This window comes from Pelophylax lessonae (genome assembly GCF_965119305.1).
Source record: "Pelophylax lessonae genome assembly, chromosome: 6".
NCBI lineage: Eukaryota > Metazoa > Chordata > Amphibia > Anura > Ranidae > Pelophylax > Pelophylax lessonae.
In genome coordinates, this window is record NC_138773.1 from 166,380,446 (window position 1) to 166,395,233 (window position 14,788).

The following is a 14,788-nucleotide window of genomic DNA, read 5'->3' on the forward strand; positions in this document are numbered from 1 at the left end:
CTTGACTGATGAGCTTACCACTGAGGATTTGCAGTCTATTGTTATTACTTCCAGGTTGAAAGAGACTGCTTCGACTCCTATTTATGCAGTACACCTTTTTCTGAAGCTAGAGGATCAGCCTGTTGCTTATGCTATACCAATGCAGTTTACAGTTTTGGGTCATATAGGCTAAGGATGAGAAGATGTTTGCTCCCCCTAAGCACTTGCTGGCCTTGTAACCTTTTAGTTGAGGATTATTTTCAGAAGTAGTCTATTCTCACTGTGGATTCAGCCATGTGTTGCCATAACAAGGCAACTTCTTTGCCAGTGGAGGATGCACCTGTCTTCAAGAACCCAACCAATAAGCAACTGAAAGCCCTTTCCAGAACTTTATTCTCGCTGATGGGTCATGCACAGCACCGGATTCTGGCTATGACTTTACTTTAGAAAACCTGACTGGTAAAATTTTCTTTATAATTATCTAACCACCACTACTGTTGACCCTGTGGTCATTGGATGTGCAGAGCAAATGGCTGTAGCTTTACATTTCCAAATTCATGGTATAGGGAGATCCGATTTCTTGATCTCACAGGTGCCTCCTGTCCGTGCATATGCTTAGGGAACTTTGGCTACAGTACTGGACTACAGATCCCTTATAAAAAAATATTTAGTTCACATGGCTTTCAAGTGAGGGACAAAGCCTTTTTGGTCCGGCTCTTGATAATCTCATCAAGGATGCTACTGGTGACTTAAAAAAACCTAAGGGGCAGACTGCAAAGGCCCCTCCCTCTTTGCCCTGACAAATTCCCTTTAGTTTCGCCATGCACTCGAATTCAGTGTCAAGGCCCTCCAAGCTTGGCTCTCCATCCACCTGCAATGTTTGGTATTCAAAGTTTTGGCAAATCCATCAGCAAGCCTTCCCTCCACATAAAGGTTTGTCCTCATTTTCAGAGTGGGGGACTGCTGACCTTTTGCAGATGCATGGACAGTTTTTATTCCAGATGCTTGGGTACAGTAAGTGGAGTTCCAGGGCTACAGACTTGAGTTTTGTTCCCTTCCTCTCCTCATTTTGTCACTTACACCCTTTCTGTGTCTTCACACAGACTAACGGATCGCCATCTTGGGCCTTATATTTGTAAGGTCCTTATTAGGAATTATGGAGGAGATCCAATGCTTAATCTGCATATATCTGAAAATGTGGGGTGCTTGGAATTTATCCCTGATTTTAGCTCCGCTGTATAAAGAATCCCTATTAAAAAAAGAGTATAAATATGTGGAGTAACAAAATCTCAACCAAGTGAAAGCCCCAGGTGACTTCAGGCCAGGTGGTAATAGTGAGTAGTTCAAAAGTGCAATATTCGTAAATGTGATGAAATAAGTTTGCTGTAGTATTTATTATTGCCCTAAATAGTGCGGTTATGCTGAATTAAGGAGATCATCGACTTTTGAGCCTCAGTTGAGCCAGGGAAAGCCTTGGGTGGTCAGAGGTGAGGGGGGGGGGGGCACCCTTGAGGGTCAACAAATATCAGTGGGGGTTAATTTTGCTATTTTAAAATGTGTAAGTTGGGAACCCCAAGTCCCTTTGGGGATAGGTAGAAGACAGAATAGGTATAGGAGCTTTGGTAGTATGTTCATTTTTATTGCATTTGTTTTCCCAAGCCAGGAGATATTATGCTGGGACCAAAAAGATTGTAGATTTTTCAAAAAGTACAACATGAAAATGTAATTCACTGAATATAGTGTTTTGGTAGGAATAGGTCAGATATAAACCCAGATACTCAATGTGGTATTGAGACCATTTAAAGTTTAATTTCTGCTTGAGCGTTTGCATCATTTTGTCGGATAGGGTTATACCTTGTATCAAGGGCAGATGATTTTTGTTAAGCAGGATATTCTGGAGAATCTCTGGAGAGTAGAGTAAAATAGGGAGACTATTAGTCGGCTTGGTCAAGGTCATGAGTGGGTCATCTGTGAATAGGCCTTTCTTTTTTTGTATATTTTGTTTCTCAAGTCCATGCCATGTATGTCTTTGTTAGATCTGATGAGATGATATGGGGTAAGAATGACTAGGATGTGGGAAAGAGGACATCTACTTTCAATTGGGAACTGGTCTGAAAAGTAGTTGAGGTATTGTACCTTTGCTGAAGGTTGGAAATCTAATAATTTCAGCCAAGTGAAAAGATTGGTTTGAAAGATCCATTTTTGTAAAGCGCACATGTAGTCCAATGCTAGGTCATCAAATGTCTTGTGAATGTCAAGTACTAATAGGAAGCCGCATGTTTTGTTGATGCAATAAATGTATGAAGAAAATAACCCTGTGGTGGTGGACATTTGGGTTGTGTAGGACAAAGCCCATCTGATCTTTGTGGATCAAGGTATCCAGAAAGGAATTGTGTCTGGGGACAAGAATTATGGATAATTGCTAAATGTCTACATACATTTAGTAGTGAAAATGGTGTGTATTTATGGGGCACTAAGGGATCCTTGCCCAGCTTTGTTTTCATTACCAGATCTACTGATAGAGAGGAGGGATGATGGTCTGAATTGAAGGAAAGATAATTGTGGAGATTTGCGAGGTGGAAAGCCAAGATTTTTGAGAGCACTTTAAGATGAGGCTGAATACCCACATATGTCAGGAGTTCTGTTTTAGAAATGTAATAGTGACTAGGATTTCAGATGGTGTTATTTCTTCTTCTGTTTTAATCTACCATTGCTTGTGTCAAGCCCAAACCCAGGCATCTGGAATACATGGGGGAGCTCATAACCATAATGAGGATGGTATTGACACAGCCCCAAATGATCCACAATGGCTCAAAAGTGATATGGTCCAGAAATATTTAGAATAAAGTGGATAAGAATAAGAATAAGGTGGATAAAGCACCTGGACCAGATGGCATCCACCCACGCATCCTAAAAGAATTGAGCGCTGTAATTTCAAAGCCTTTTTTTCTAATTTTTAGGGACTCGTTAAGGACTGAAATAGTACCACTGGATTGGCGTAGGCCCAATGTGGTGCTTATATTAAAAAAGGGATCAAAGGCTTTGCCAATAACTTTAGACCTGTTAGTTTAACCTCTATAGTCGGGAAGATAATGGAGAGTTTAATAAAAGACCACATAGATGAGTTCTTGCTGGAAAAAATTATTTTAAGCAACAGACAGCATGGATTGATGAAAGACAGAAGTTGTCAAACAAACCTGATTTCTTTTTATGAGGAGGTAAGTAAAACCTTGGACATAGGGGCGGCTGTGGATTTAGTATACTTGGATTTTGCAAAAGTGTTTGACGTAGTTCCCCACACACGACTAATGTGTAAGGTAAAGTCTACAGGCTTGGAAAGATCAGTTTGTAAATGGATAGAAAATTGGCTTAAAGATAGAATTCAGAGACTAGTGGGTAATGATTCTTACTCTGAATGGTCTAAGGTTATCACTGGTGAACCCCAAGGTTCAATGTTGGGGACCCTTACTTTTTAATATAAATAATAAATTATATAGGGTTTGGGATTAAAAGTACCATTTCAGTATTTGCAGATGACGCCAAGCTTTACAGTGGAATAACTTCCTTACAGGATGTCTTCATCTTGCATGCCGACCTCAATGCACTGTTTTATTAGTAACTATGTGGTAAATGAGGTTTAATGTTGATAAATGTAAAGTTATGCACTTGGGGGCTAAGAATATGCATGCATCATACATACTAGAGGGGTAGAACTGGGGGAATCCATAGCGGAGCAGGATCTGGGTGTTCTGGTAGATCCTGAGCCTAATAATAGCATGCAATGCCAAGCTGCGGTTTCCAAAGCAAGCAAAGTCCTTTCTTGTATTAACAGAGGCATGGACTCCAGAGAGAGAGATAGCATTTTGCCCCTGTACAAATTAGTAAGACCTCATCTGGAATATGCAGTTCAATTTTTGGCACCAGTTCTCAAAAAGGATATTGGTAAACTGGAGAAAGTGCAGGGAAGGGCAACCAAACTGATAAAAAAAAGGCATGGAGGAGCTCAGCTATGAGGAAAGATTAGAGGAACTAAATTTATTCTCTCCTGAGAAGAGGAGATTAAGGGGGAGGATATGATCAACATGTATAAATACATAAGGTGTCATGTAGTGAACTTGGTGTTGAGTTATTCACTTTGAGGTCAACACAGAGGACAAGGGGGCACTCTTTATGTCTAGAGGAAAACCGATTTAGTCTCCAAATAGGTTACGGTTTCTTTACCGTAAGAGCTGTGAAAATGTGGAATAGATTCCCTCCAGTGGTGATTCTGGCTAGCTCACTAGATTGCATTAAAGAAGGCCTGGATTCTTTCCTAGGTGTACATAATATAAACTGGTACTGGTATTTATAGATAAATTGATGCAGGGAATATCCGATTGCCTCTCGGGGGATCAGGAAGCAATTTTTTTCCCCTGCTGTAGCAAATTGGATCATGCTTTGCTGGGGTTTTTCGCCTTCCTCTGGATCAACTGCAGGTATAGGATTGTGTATATGGGATTGTATGGTTGGTTTTTCTTTACTGTTTTTTATTGGTTGAGCCAGATGGATTGTGTCTTTTTTCAACCTGACTAACTATGTAACTATATGTGTCAGAGTGATGAATAAAAAAATCTTGAAAGAGCTTAATCTGTCATGGTAAGTTGAAAAGTAAAAAGGAGACATTTTTTACCTTTTTTCATGATGGATCTGAATTTCTCTGCATTGTTAGAAGGGCTAGGCTTCATGAACACCCTGCCTACATTTAAACGCCAAAAAAGAGGCACGATTTTGCTGTGGTTTTGCATTTTGCTGTGGCTGGAAGTCAAAACATTACTTTCCTCAATGCGATTCTTCCACGTTCAGAAGGAGGTTGAACCTTCCCTAACCGCAGCAGCTTCTAAACGTTACTAAAAGCCTATGTGTACATTGACACACAGGCTTTTATGGAGTTGAGTTTAGGAGTTTTTGGCCTTCTTTTGCCTAAGCTCATAAACTCAAGTATAGAAACTGCTAGTGTACATAAAGCCTAAGCCATGTTTGTATCATTGGCCAGGTAGAGATTTTTTGGTTTATTCCTCCAGAGCTGTAATTAGTAGATTTGCCAGCATAGAGCCTGGTTTACTAGCCTGCATGTAAAAATTTCTTCTTGCCCAACATAATTGTTTTTTTCCGTCATTGAGAAGAATTTTACTTTAACAGAAAGGACCACTTTTGAATTCTGCTTCTAGGCTGAGATTTAGGGAAATTAAATTTTTATCCTTCTCTTTCTAATTAAACACCGCTGGTCAGGGCTTGGCCGGGTGAGGAAGTGAGAGGACATATGCAGCTACTCTCCTGCTCCTGATATCATGTGTGTGGCCCTGGCAGTGGCATGGGAAGCTGGCTGCGAGGAGAGAGAGCCACCTGGCTGAGCTGTGTTGGCGGTCATGCGGTGATTGGATGCGGGGTTGTTGGTTCTCCCGCTGTCGGAAGCTGCAGCAGCAGTGTGAGAGGCTCCCGCTGAGACATCAGGCTCACTGGCAGCCACAGCGGCAGTGTGAGAGGCTTGCTTGCTAAGAGAAAGCCAAAAGAAAACCTAAGAGCCAAATAATTAACCCCTTGTAAGCAGTGCAGCCAGGGTGATCTGTGGCTGCTCTGAGGAGAGGAGGTGAGGACAGACCAGGGGGGACCAGACGACTAACTTCTGGGTGGATTAACAGACCCCCTTGTAAACAGATACCCTGGGGACTTGGACACCTTGCTAGTTAGCTGGGACACGTGCAATGGTTGTAGGTGACATGATAAGAAAAAAGGAGGAGGAGGCAGTGCGCCAGGTGGGTGTAAACTCACATCAAAGAATAAAGGAAGCCAAGCAGCAACTAAGCTGGAAAGATATGCACCAGCAAAAGGGGGTCAAACTACATTCTCACAGGCTAAAACCTAGATAGGGGTCTCGCCAGCAAGGAAAAGCCAGGGGTAGCAGTGGACTGCCATGGGAACCAACATAACAGTAGAGATGGAAACCCCAATGTTATCCTCTGAAGCTGGTGCTTTGGCTGGGGAAGAACCCTCTTTAAATCAAGTACTGCAAGCTGTGAATTCCTGTAAATCCTCTCTTGAAATGTTTGACCAGCTTAAAGGTATAAGAGCGGAGATGACCTTTTAGAGACCTGATTTACAGAGAGTGAACAGACTACTGTACAGCTTTAGAAGAGGGGATGAGTTTGATGTAAGATAATTTGAACCCATTCAAACAGAAATTGAAAGCAATCCGTGAAAAAGTTAATGTATATACTTCTATAATTGAGTATATGGAGAACAGATTGCTTAAAAACAATGTGAGAATTTTGGGATTTTCTGAACAATGTGAGAGCTCTAACCCTGTAGGATTTGTAGAGAAATGACTCCTTGAGACTTTTGAAAGAGAATCTTTTTCCTATTTTTTTTGCAATAGAAAGAGAGCATAGAGTGCCTTATTAAGTACCACTACCAGGGGGGCAGCCTAGGCCATTTCTTGTGAAATGCTTATTATAAAGACGAGGATACTATACTCCAGAAGGCAAGAGAAAAGAGGGACATACTGTATAATAGAGTTAGAATTTCAGTGTTTCCGTATTTTATCCCAGAACTCCAGAAGAAAAGGGCTGAAGGTTAAAGGTTAAAAAAAAAAAAGACTGCAGCAACTAAATGTTACATACGCCATGCTGTATCCCTCACGGCTGCGAGTGGCCTTGATGAAACACATTTTTTTAATACACCAAATGAGGCATTGGAAAAAAATTAAAAAAAATCATAAATGGACTAATTTAAAAGGATGTAATTTTAAACTTGAAAGCCAAGACTGTAATATCACTTTAACAGGCTATCTTGGCCACATTATAGACTTAATATGGAATAGTGTTTGGTCAATTATTGTTTAGTTAGGAGCGGAGGTGGGGAGCTGTACTTTGAAAATAAGAATAGTGGTTGTGTGTTTCCCGTTTTTGGGAACTTTTTTTTTTTTTATCTTTATAAAAGGGATGTAGGTAGGAATGGTTAAAGTAAGAAGAGGTTAATCACTTCAGCTCCGGACGGTTTTACCCCCTTAATGATCAGGCCATTCTTTACGATACGGCACTGCGTTGTTTTAACTGACAATTGCGCGGTCGTATGATGCTGTACCCAAATAAAATTGATGTCTTTTTTTTCCCCACAAATAGAGCTTTCTTTTGGTGGTATTTGATCACCTCTGCAGTTTTTTATTTTTTGTGCTATAAACAAAATAAGAACCACAATTTTGAGAAAAAACATTATTTTTTACTTTCCGCTATAAAACATTCCCAATAAAAAAATTGTAAAAAACTAATTTTTTCAACAATTTAGGTCAATTTGTATTCTGCTACATATTTTTGGTTTAAAAAATCCTAATAAGCGTATATTGATTGGTTTGGGCAAAAGTTATTGTGTCTACAAATTATGGGATACATTTATGGACTTTTTATTTTTTATTGTTTTTTCCTAGTAATTGTGGCGACCAGAGATTTTTAGCAGGACTACAACATTGTGCTGGACAAATCTGACACTTAAGTGACACTTTTTGGGGACCATTAATACCAATATAGTGATCGGTTCTAAAAATATGCACTGTTACTGTATAAATGACACTGGCAGGGACGGGGTTAACACTAGGGGTGATCAATGGGTTAAGTGTGCTCCTAGGGAGTGCTTTCTAACTGTGGGGGGAATGGATGTACTAGAGGAAAATAGAGATCTGTGTTTCAGTTTAGCTGAAGATGTCTCTCTTCCTCTTTGACAGAACAGCGGTCTGCCGAACGATCGGCAGGTCTCAGCGGCCATCTCGGCCGCTGGACCTGCTGATTGGCTCCCGCTGTGTCCAAACACAGCGGGAGTGGCACTCCAGCGGCGCGCTCCCCCCGAAAATCCCTGCACAAAGTCACTTACATATGTACGTTATTTTGCGAAGCCGGGCCACCCTGTCGTAGTATATATGCTTTGGGTGGTCCCGAAGTGGTAAATATCACATTGGTCACAGGTAAAGTCCACTTTAGATGCCCCCTGTATAGGCCTAGTGAAGGCCAGGTGTGGAGTTTAAAAGTGTTTTTTTTTTTTTGTCCTTTTTTATTGCGTGTTGATAGGTATGAAATGTTTAAGTGCACTACAAAGAAGAGTGAGAATCATGTGCAAACACATCTATGGTACATATTCATATGCCCCTTCATGCACAGTGGGATATGTACACTTATTGAGTTAGGTAGAAGAGGGAAGATGACAACATTTAGTTTGGTTATGTAGATAGAGAGTACTGGTAATATATTAACATTTGCGAAGTGGCTGGTAATCTACCAACTTGCGCAGAATGGGAGAGATAGGTAAACGATTTTATTGAGAGGGGTAACTACTGAACTAGGTGAAATCTAGTGGTAACCTAATGAGAAGACCTAGAAGACCTAGAATAAAGAGGTATGATATATTGACAGGTTATATTGAAGATAAAAAGATTCTCTTTTTTTTTTTTACTAATAATTGCATCGTCGAGATAAAAATTATAATGATGGTTAAATGTAATGTATGATAAAATATTTATATGCACATCAAGATAGAAAGTAGTGCACTGTAAAAGTAGAATTCTTATGTGTTAAACGTTGTGAATAAATGTGGATGTGGGAAGTATGTAAAACATTTTTCTAAATAATATTTACATGATTAAACACTGCTAACTAAATGAGCAATTCTCCATGGGTGGCCTTATGTACCTCCCATAGTAATAATGAATAGGGTGCTCTTGAGGAAAGAAGGAAGGATAGAAAGTTATGATAGATTAACCCCTTGAAGCCTAAGCCTTTTTCTGACATATGTTGCTTACAAGTTAAAATCCGTATTTCTCTTTCGTTCATTGGCGGTCACAGCTCCATATCTTCTTAGCCCTTGGGTTATGCTGCTCTCCATAGAAGCAGGACACTAGGCAGAAAGAAGTTTGACTACGCCTATAGGGCAGTCCTAGGGGGGAAACTCCCACTTCCTGCTATAGGACTTCAGTTCTTTTTCTGCCTAGTCAGGAGTAAGAACCTAGATCCTTGCTGGGATCTCTGGTCTTGGCATTTTTTCCTTTTTAAACAATTTTTTTTTCTTTCAATGTTTTCTGTTCCTGTGTGAACTTCAATCAAGTCTATTCCTGAGAGAACGACAATCAACTGCCGGACTGGGCGACGCACTGGATATTCTAGATCCTTACAGTCTTCCCAGTCTGGTCACCGAGCGCGACCCAACATTAGCTCCGTGGTAGGTTGGCTGCGACATAGCCCCACTGGTTTGGGGCTGGCCAGCGAATGAAACACCTCGCGAGGACGCATAGCCCTGGTCACAACTGGAGTCGCAGCGTACCTCTGGCCTGCAGCACCCTCATTCCAAGATGGTGCGGTGGACTGCTCGGAGTGGTGCCTGCTCGGTTCCCTGGTGAGGTGAGTAGTTTCCACCCTCTCCTCTGGGGAATTGCCAGGGTGGACGTGGGCCCTTCCCTCGGGTTGGTAGGCCCCCTATGTGTCTTTCCTTCCCACGTGTGCCCCCCCTCACTAGCGGGGGTCCCTCTGCACAAATCACCCTCACCTAACCCCTTTAGTCCCCCCTCCCCAGGGTGGTCAGGCTATTCTCAGGTGTGGGGTGTCAAGAGGTGATGGACTGGAGGGGGGAGGGAGTGCACCAGCGACGGCTCACACTAACATTTTTATGTGGTAAATGTCATGGTGGGGGTCCCTGTTAGGGTCCCCCTGGCGAGTTACAGGTACCTGAGAGGCTGTTGGGGGTCCGGAGTGTCGTGCGGTGCTGCCATTTTCCTGTGGATGGCTGTTCTGGGCTTTGTGGCCATGTTTGTGTAGTCCGGCGGCCATGTTTTCAAAGTTTCCCATTGAAGTCAATGAAGTGGCCATTTTCTTGTAGCCTGTGGAGAGGTGATGCAGCGGTGGGCCTCTAGTGGCAGTGACTGTGCTTCCTCTTCCTCTCTGATCGCCGCATGGCAAGCAGCTTGGCACTCTGTGTCCTTCCTTAAGTCGGTGGTGATGAGCCCCTGTGAGTGTGCAGCTCCCTCTTTCTGCTATATTGGCGCCGCTGGTGCGCTGAGAACTGTAGTACCACTGCTGCAGCGGTGGGGGGGGGTTCTTGTAGCAATTTTTTTCAGTTATTACGGGCGGTCCCCGGGTTAACAATGGAGTACCTGGAGCATGTGTCGTCACCTAACCCACTCTCAGAACCTGCGGAACCCTCTGGGTCTCATTCTGCCCTGGCGGCCATGACAGCGGTCCTGCAGTCCCTAGTGTCCAAAGTTGATATGGCCCTTCAAAAGCGGCCTAGCAGGAAGTGCCCCCCACCTTCACCTATATCCTCTGCCTCCTCAGATTCTAAAGGGTTGATTTGGCTGCACCCTGAGTGCTCTGAAAGTGAATCCTCTTCCACTCATGAAAAGGCGATTGTGGAGGTACTGATTGTATCGGTGCGGGAAACTTTAAAATTGGAGGACACCGCTAATGCTGCGTCAGCTGCGCCGGTACAATTTGGTACCCACAGACCATCCAAGGTGACTAGGGTGTTCCCTTTTCCTGCCTATTTTAACGAGATTGTCGCAAGTCAGTGGGGATCCCAGATACATGGTTGGCTTACCTAAGCGTTTCGTCAGGAGGCCCTCCGTGAAGAGCCCCTTTTTATGAAACTGAAAGTTCCACCGGTGGTGGATTCTCAGGTTTTCAGATTGAATAAAGCCACGCTTCTTCCGGTTGAGGATTCCCTGTCTTTTAAAGACCCTGTGGACAAGAGAGCGGAATCTCTGGTCTGATACCTTTTCAACGTGGCAGGTTCAATTTTGAGGCCAGTGTTTGCCATCGCCTTGGTCTCCCAGACCCTTACGGAACGGGCAAAGCTTCTGCGCCAGGATTTGAAAGGGAGTCAACATCCTCCTGAGCTGGCGGATCAGTTGATACAGTGGTTACAGTATATGATGAAGCCTCTCTGGATGCTGCCCCTTTAGCCTGCAGAGTGTCTGACAACTGTGATCCTTTGCCGCATGATTTGGCTGAAAAACTGGTCTGTGGACTAGGATTCCAAAAAGGCGTTGACTGATCTCCCCTTTGTAGGAGACCACCTGTTCGGAGCTTCGCAGGACAAGGGATCAAAATCCACCCATAACTTTGCGGGAGGTTCCAAGAGACCCTGGGCTGGTAAGTCAAAAGCAGGTTTCGCTGGTCCCGCAGACAAGCCGTCCTCTGCCTGAAGGGGTGCCGTAACTTGTATCTGGGGTGGGGGGACGTCTTCGCTTCTTTCCAGGACCTCTTTCATTCAAGACAAATGGGTCCACGAGTTGACTCGGTCCAGTTACAAGATCATTTTTCGGTCCTTGCCTCCAGCAAGGTTCTTTCCTTCCAACTTGCGCCTGTCCCCAGATCGGCTGCAGGGCCTTTACGGGGCAGGCAGGATCTGCTATCACAGAGAGTAATTGTGACATTCCAGAGTTGGAAAGTTTTCAGGGGTTTTATTCAAATCTGTTTACTGTTCCCAGGAAGGAAGGCAAGGTCCGTCCAATCTTGGACCTCAAGGCCCTGAATTGCTTTGTGCGGCTTCAGAAATTTTTGATGGAGTCCATTCGCATGGTAGTGGCATCCCTTCATGAAGGGGATTTTCTGGCCTCTATCGATAAGGACGCTTACCTTCATATCCTAATATATGTCGGACACCAGCATTTTCTTTGCTTTGCCGTGGGAGAGGAGCATTATCAATTTGTGGCGCGGTACTGGGGTACCTGGACGATCTCCTTCTGCGAGCAGAGTCTCCGTCTGTCTTAAGACGATCTGGACATCACTGGGCGAACTCTGCAAGAGTTCAGCTGGAAGCTGAATTTTCAGAAATCAGCTCTGACCCCGCCAAACAACCTGGACTACCTGGGCCTGACTTTGGATTCAGCCTCAGCCAGGGTGTATCTTCCGGAGGCAAAACTACTGAATTTGCAGCTTTCGATTCCACTCCTGTTATCCAACTGTCGGTCGTCTATGCATGCATGTGCTGGGCTTGATGGTCTCTACCTTCGAGGCGGTTCCGTTTGCTCAGTTCCATACCAGGCCTCTGCGGAAGGAGATTCTTGCCAAATGGGACAAGAATACTCAATCTCTGGACAATCTGAGCCTGTTGAGCCAGGGTGCGGAGGGATCCTTGATATGGTGGCTCTGTTCCCCAACACTTCGACAGGGGAAGTCCTTTCTCCCCCTGTACTGGACAGTGGTTTCCACGGATGTCAGCCTGTGGGGAGGTGTCTTGGGCACAGATTCGGCTCAAGGCGTTTGGACTCGGGAGGAGTCCAGTCTGCCCGTCAACAACCTGGAGATTCAGGCCATCAGGCTTTGCCTGTCCCTGTAGTTGGATCGTCTTCAGGGGTGCCCGGTAAGGATTAATTCGGACAATGTCACGGCTGTGGCATATGTCAATCATCTCAAGGGGCACCAAAAGTGCCCTAGCGGCCAGAGAAGTAGCTGGCATTCTAAGGTGGGCAGAATGATATGTTCCAGCCCTATCTGCTGTGCACATTCCAGGGGTGGAAAATTGGCAGGTGGACTACCTCAGTCGACAGGCGTTGGAGCTGGGCGAATGGTCTCTTAACCCAGAAGTGTTTCAACAACTTTGTCTCCGGTCGGGGACTCCTGATATGGACCTGTTAGCCTCTCATCTCAACCGGAAGATTCAGAGGTTTGTGGCAAGATCTCTGGATCCTTTGGCCGACGCTCTGGTGACCCCTTGGGGTCAGTATCGTCTGATTTACGCTTTTCCTCCACTACAACTTCTGCCGAGACTTATGCGCAGAACTGAGGCAGAAAGGATTCCAGTCATTCTGGTGGCTTAGAGTTACAGAGGAGGTCTTAGGCTAGAATTATTGCTCTCACTCTAACAATTGCGGGTGAAACCTTACATGTGTGGTTTTAACATGGTTTACTTATGCAGGCGCAACTTGCGTATACGTTCACTTCTGCGTGCGAGCATGGAGGGACGGGTCTCTTTACATTTTTTTTCCTTAATCTTATTTTTTTTTTATTTTTACACTGTCCATTTAAAAAAAAATAATAATTTGATCACTTTTATTGCTGTAAACATCCCTTGTGACAGTAATAGGCAGTGACAGGTACTCTTTATGGAGGGATCTGGGGTCTAAAAGACCTCAAACCCCTTCTCTGCATTTGTTTGAGAAGTTTGTTGTAAGTTTAGCTGTTTTGAACGCTGTCTTTTTTTTTTTTTTTTAAGTCTGGCACCTTTAAGGCTCCAGTACCTGGAAGTGATGTCATGACATCGCTTCCGGGTTTTTACATCGGAGACTGGATCAGAGCCATATGCAGCTTTGTTTGGGTCTTCGGCCAGCCAGCAGACGTGCTGCCTGGTTGCTTGGGTCCCCCGGTGGAACTCACCATGTCTGTCATTGACTCCTTCACCACAGAGACTTTCTGGCTTTTGTTTACATCAAAACATGCTAATTTCCATGTGACTAGCTCAGCAGCACTGACCCTTCCCTTTGGATTATCCTCTGCCCTTTGGTTTTTCACTAAAGGGCTGGCCTCAGAATTGTCACTGGTATGTTCTTGTGGCATCCCCATTGTGGGATACTCAGGAAATGTTGGACATCTAAGTTACTGTCCTAATGTTACAGAAAATTGGTTAGGTCCTGAACCTTCATAAATCATTGCTGTAACAGACTCATCGCTTAGAGTTTTGGGGTCTTTTCCTGGACACATCTCATGCCAGAGTGTTCCATCCATGGGAGAAGCTTCAGACTCTCTGGTCTCGGATTCAAACTCCTCAGTCCAGAAGCCATCCGGCTCTCTGCCTCTTTACAAGTGTTTTGGAGCTGAGGCATCCTCCTTTTGAGGTGTTTTCCTTTACCAAATTTCAATATGGGTATCTGTAACATAAAAGTCTGTCATTGTGGGGCCAATCTGTTCTGTCTCTGGACAGATTTATTTAGTTGAAAGCCAATGATGAGTTTACCTCAGCTTAGTAGCTCAGTAATCTGGCTCTGTATTGGGTAACACTTTTCCTCCCATTGTTTTATACAACTGTTATGATGGAAGTAAGACTATTGAGCTGGAGGCAAATCCGGGGCCTCCTTGTTGGTGCAAGGGGCTTGGTGATCAAGTCTCCCAATAAAAATTCTGCAAATTTGGTGAATTTGTCTTATCCATCAGCTTTGCACCAACCTGTTGGAAGACTGTCCAGATTTGAGTGGACAATGCCACATCAACCATCCAAGAAGAAGTCTGACTACAGCAAGAGGTTAAGTGGATCCTGTCCTGGGCAGAACGTCATGTTCCAGGCTTGTCAGCTCTATACCTTCCAGGCATAGATAACTGACATTCAGCTTTTCTCAGCTGGCAGCATCTGGACCCAAGATAGTGGCCTTTCATCCCGCAAGTGTTCCAGGACCTGTGTTGTGACTGGGGGGACACTGGTTGTAGAAATCCAGGATCAACAAGTTGGACAGGTTTCTATCAAGGTGTAGGGATATACTGGTGGAAGCAGTAAATGTTTTGGTGATGCTGTAGTATCAATACACCCAAATTTAAATTTCTATGCTGCTCCGCAGGTTTGAGATGAAGGGCATTCTGGAAATCCTCATTGCTCAAGATTGGCCCAGGAGGATGTGGTATGACAGCCTGGTAAGATTTCTAGCAGATGCATCATGGGCCCTGCTAGACTGCATGGCTCTACTGTCCCAAGAACCGATTTTACATTCTTTATCAGTCATGGGCTTTAATGACATGACTGTTGGAACTTCTGAGGGACAGGGGCATCACAGAGTCTGTTATCCCTTCAATTCTCAAGGCTAGGAAGG

At 44.0% G+C, this 14,788-nt stretch overlaps 1 protein-coding gene across 1 annotated transcript in view; it reads left to right on the forward strand.

Annotated features, from left to right (window-relative positions):
• Positions 1 to 14,788, forward strand: part of GTF3C1 (general transcription factor IIIC subunit 1) — a 360,695-nt gene that overhangs the window by 338,913 nt on the left and 6,994 nt on the right. The window lies entirely within an intron of this gene.